Source organism: Mytilus edulis, chromosome 11 (assembly GCF_963676685.1).
Source record: "Mytilus edulis chromosome 11, xbMytEdul2.2, whole genome shotgun sequence".
In the NCBI taxonomy this organism is placed as follows: Eukaryota; Metazoa; Mollusca; class Bivalvia; order Mytilida; family Mytilidae; genus Mytilus; species Mytilus edulis.
The window spans coordinates 7,528,524-7,533,680 of NC_092354.1; the positions used below are offsets into that span (position 1 = coordinate 7,528,524).

General features: G+C 33.5%; 1 long non-coding RNA gene across 1 annotated transcript; it reads right to left on the minus strand.

The window, feature by feature from the left end:
- Positions 1 to 2,654: 2,654 nt before the first annotated feature.
- On the minus strand, positions 2,655 to 4,710 carry LOC139495061 (uncharacterized). The gene is made up of 2 exons (XR_011657248.1): positions 4,562 to 4,710; positions 2,655 to 3,895 (listed from the first exon to the last, which is right to left on the minus strand). It is a non-coding gene; the product is annotated as an uncharacterized lncRNA (long non-coding RNA).
- Positions 4,711 to 5,157: the final 447 nt, after the last annotated feature.

Consider the following 5,157-nt stretch of genomic DNA (forward strand, 5'->3'; position numbering starts at 1 on the left):
AGTACTCTTTCTGACTTGTGATGGTGCATCTGCAAATAGGAAGTTCTTCAACATTCATGGACAGGTGAATGAATTTATTCATTACACAACCAATCCTTATGCCGATGACGAAAGAAAACTTTATTTCATCTCAGATGTTCCCCATCTTGTGAAAACAACTAGAAACTGTTTCAGCAATTCATATTCCCACAAAAACACCAGAAAAATGTGGAAAGATGGAAAAGATATTTCGTGGATGCATCTGTTGAAATTGTTTGAAGACCATTGTGAACTATCACTGTACAGTCCGTGTCCTAAATTGACAAGAAGTCACCTTGACATGACAACCTACGGTTGCATGAAAGTCAACATTGCAGCACAAGTTTTGAGCTCCACAGTAGCGAATGCCCTTGAAATGATGTATGGAGATAATGTAACCGAGACAGTTAATTTCATCAGAATTATGAACAAATTTTTTGATTGTTTGAATGTAAGAAACTTATATGAAGGTAGAAATAAGAGAAATCCTGACCTTGATCCATACACAACAGTCAATGATGAAAGATTACAGTGGTTGAGAGTAGACTTTATTAAGTACTTTGATTCCTGGGAACAATCAGTGATGCAAAGAGCTGGTAATTTTTCAAGGAAACAACGCAAAGGAATGCAATTGAGTCATCAAACATTGACAGGTTTTAAAATCAGTGTGTTTTCAATTGTAGACTGTGTTAAATTTCTATTAGAATCTGGCGCAAAGTATGTCCTCACACATCACTTTAACCAAGATCCCTTGGAGCAACATTTTGGACACTACCGACACAGGGTTGGGGACAATAACAACCCTACAGTGAATGATGTTCGTCATATGATGACCTCCATGAGAGCGGTTGGAGCTCAAGCTTTGGCACCCAAACGAGGAAATGTCAGTAACCAGAGAGACCGGAACTTTGTGATTGATAACACTTCGCTACCAAAGCGCAAAACATTTTAATGTAAATAATGCAGGAAGTCTTTTTGTACAAGTTTAATTTACATGTACATGATGTATACTTGTCATATGTATTTATTTCCAAATAATGTATTATTTATGCAATTCTAATAGCAGTATATGAGTGTTTGGTAGTTTGTAAACATTTTCATGTAAACTTAAAGGTGAAATGTACACATGCATATGGTACATACATGTATGTACAATTGTACACGTATGATTGCAGGTATCCTTTATAGTACTTTAACTAAAAATAGTCTTAGTTAACCATTGGTCAGGTTGATGCTTATGAAATTGAGAAAACATTTGTAAGGGTGCAATTTTCAATATTTATTTTTTTGTTCTCAGTAATTGGGTTCACTAAAAAGTTATAAAAATAGACGAAGTTTTGAATTTTAGTTGAGTCCTTGCATTTGATAGAGTTTTTCTTTGTCTGGTGGGGTATGGAAATTTTTTACGAACATGCATTGTACAATGTTGTACATGTATCTTGTGTGTGCAAATTTGAGACAACACTGTCTGTGATTATTTGTTGTGTTCCTACATGTATTTCATGTTGTCATGTTTGTCATCATAATATTTACCTTATATGAAAGATTTTTTGTTTTTGAACCAGATACAATACTCAATACAGTAAATAGTAATTCATAAATCTTTATGCATTTGATAATTAATTATTTCTAACTTTTCAATGTTAATTTCAAAGATACAGGAACAAATATTCAACACTTTTTTTTTAAACATGCTTATTAGTGAAGTGTTTTTTCTCTCGCATGGTTCTGTCTAAAAAGGTAATTAAGGTATGTAGTTTTTGAAACAAAAATATGTGAAATAACGTGTAATATATGATGTTGTTTTTTTTATTGCGCCAATCTATATTTGTACAAAAAATTTTCATTGTTTTATGAATGTGTAGAAATTGAGAGAGTTAGAAAATGTTCAATGTTTGTCACATGCTTGATTTATAATTTTGTTGTGTGAAAATAAAACTTTCAGCAAGAACACATCTCTATTATTAAAAGCTATCCTGGATAAATTTACATACATGTACATATAATTGTATGTGTCCCTGATACTTTAGTAGTGTTCAATTCATGTTCATGAGTTCCTGTGTTTTGCTGTGGTCGTCATAAGAAATGATACATGATTCCCAATGAGACAAGAATCCAAGGGACAAGGATATATAAATAAGAGTTGTATGAATGCCAATGAGACAACTATCCACCAGAGTTCAATGTTCTGACACCAAAATTGTATTTATATTTGTCATATTTCTTTGTTTTGCTCCTGATGTGCTAGGTTTAAGTACCACAATTGTTCTTATTTATTATCTTATATTGACACAATATTGATGGTTGTTGTGGATACAAATAAATTCATTTCGTCCCTCATTTGTTGAAGACCTTATATTGTTCCTGTTTAGTGTAGGCCGTATGAGATAAGTTTTGTAGTTGGATTGCAGCTAAATTTTCTTTCAGTTACTTTGGTTGTTGGGTTGCTGTCTTTAATATTGACATGTTTAGACCTCACATCTCCTGTATAACATATTTTTAAAGGTCAATTGAAATATTTTAGAGTGACAGTAGTAGTTGTAAAGCAGTGTTATGAAAGACAATAAATAAAAAGACATTTACACATTTCACTTTTTTTAAATATTCATACAACAGTTACATCAAGATCATGTGGAAACAATTTAAATAATTATATTTCATGTATGAACAGAACAAAACTAAATGTCACAGTGTCAACAGTTTAAAGATTTCTCCTTTAAGGCTTGTCTTAGACTGGATGAGGGTTGAGATTTTGCTTTCTTGGTCAGTTTATTGCGTTCTATACGAGTAACAGCAAAGCCACGGATGGTTAAAAACAAATGAATGATGTCTTCAGTTATAGCTGACACAATATCTGCAGTTTCACCTTGCATAAGAATGTCACAATAATGTTTTACCATGAACCCTTCCATCATAGCTTCTTTTAAAGGATCAATAAAAAGCGAACTAGCACTATATGAAGGTTCAACTGTTTTGCGAATAATTGTCTCTAATTCACGGATTAATAAGAACAGGGAATCTGATGGTTTCTGAAGGCCACCACGGTCTTGTGTCTTATACCACTTGTCATATTGTTTCACAAAGTTAACACCTGAAGAATTGTCTGTAAATTTATTTATGACGGACAACTTCTTAGTAGAGTACCTGGTGTATCTCTTCTGTAGGGCACGAATGGTGTAACCAGCAATATAATACAGAATGCTTTGGTCATTTTCTGTTAACTTTTCCTGATTTGATGTTGATTTCTGAACAGCTGTCATTGTTTGAACTTTAAAAATTTCACCAACAATATCCTCATGTACCATCTGTAGGAATAAGTTGGTATGGTTCAATGAGTGAGATGGACAATGCGAGTGAAAAGTGTTTGTCAATTCTGGCTTTACTCTACTTATGTGTAAACGGCGAAACATTTGCTCTTTGTCACATGAGGAAGATATGTTGCTTGTAGTTTCAACAAATATTGGCTGAAAATATTTCAACAAAATGTCTTACACTACTGCTGAATTGCTCACAAATTTGCAAATGTCTGTTATGCTGTCATTGATGGTAAATGGATCATTAGCAATGTTGGACAAACTGGACTGCAAAGCTGTAGGGAATATTTCAGCAAATGAACTTTCATTTAAGGCGTCACGGACTGTGCTAGGTAGTTTACTATCTGCATGTGTGCGATGGTCTGTTGCTCTCAAATTCTGTCCATGTTGTTTCTGGACATGACCACGGAAGCCTGAAATTGTTTTCAGAGTCTTTTTGCAAACAGGAAAAGTGTATGAAGGTTTAATACATGTATCTGGTACAGGTTCAGACTTTTTCTTTTTGGCAATGTAACATTCTTCATCACTGTCACTGGGTTCTGGATCATACTCAGTATATTCACCTAACAAAAGATCAAGGTCAATATCTTGGTCCCAGGATAAAAAATCTGACATGGTTGTAACATTGAATAATAATTTGAACTGAAAGTTGATAACTAAATATTCCATTTTATAATATATCTAAGCTTGTTCTGATACTGAGATCAAAGACTTCATTTAATTAATCATCTTGATTTTTTTTTAAATTAAATGTTATGTTTTGAGATTAAAGGTTGTAATTTATTTAATTATATATATTCTTCACTAATTAATCTAATCACCACAAAAGTATATTTCAATTACAAACAGTTCCTTGCATAATTAATAAAAAACAAAGAACTATTTAAAAAAACAGAAAGTCAAACAACAAGCTGTGACAATCAAATAATTATTTCATCTTCCTCTTTGAGTAAATGATTATTATGAAGATAATAAATGACTACCAAAACTGCGGTCACATGAGGGGGAAAACTCAATATTTTTTATCTTTTTCCGGGATGAATATCAAATTTACAAACTTAATTTAATTTTAATACGAAAATTTCACAAACAAACTTTATAAACGCAAACTTTTCCTTTTGATCTATTTAGGTAATTATCACTTTGTAATTTAAGAGAAATAAGAATTGTTTTATCGGTAAGTCTACACAAAACTAATATCGTAAAAAGATCGTAAGATCGTAGCTTACCATGTGTATTTTCATAACGTTGTTAACCAAGCGATAAAACCGGATATTTACAATACAAGCGAGTATCATGGTATAAGTGGCGAGTTTACGACTTCTCACGATACGCGAGAACTAATGAGATACCGCGAGATTCCAATCCTTCTCACTATACAAATCCTTGGTGAGGTCTTCAAGATCGTGAAGAGCGTGGCCAACATTGAACATGTTCAAAACAATCGTGGTGCGGTCGTGGCGAAATTAGGTCGTAGTAGAAGCGTAGTGAGAGCGCACTAAGATCGTTGTAAGATCGCTAAGGTCGCTGTACAATCGTAGTAATTCTTCTCGGAGAGATGGCGCTACGATCTCACAGCGACGTTATCATGACCTTACTACGACCATCACGTTCTCACCGCGACCCTACGCTTCCACTACGACTATACCACGCTGTTTACGACCATAGTACGATTCTAACACGCCCTTGTCGTCCTCATCACGCTCTTCTCACGACCTTACTACGTTCACACTACGACCATCATTTTAATTGTCATTTTCACATAAAATATATAAAAAAAACTCCCTAGATTTTGTCTGAATGTATTTAACTATTTCCTATAACG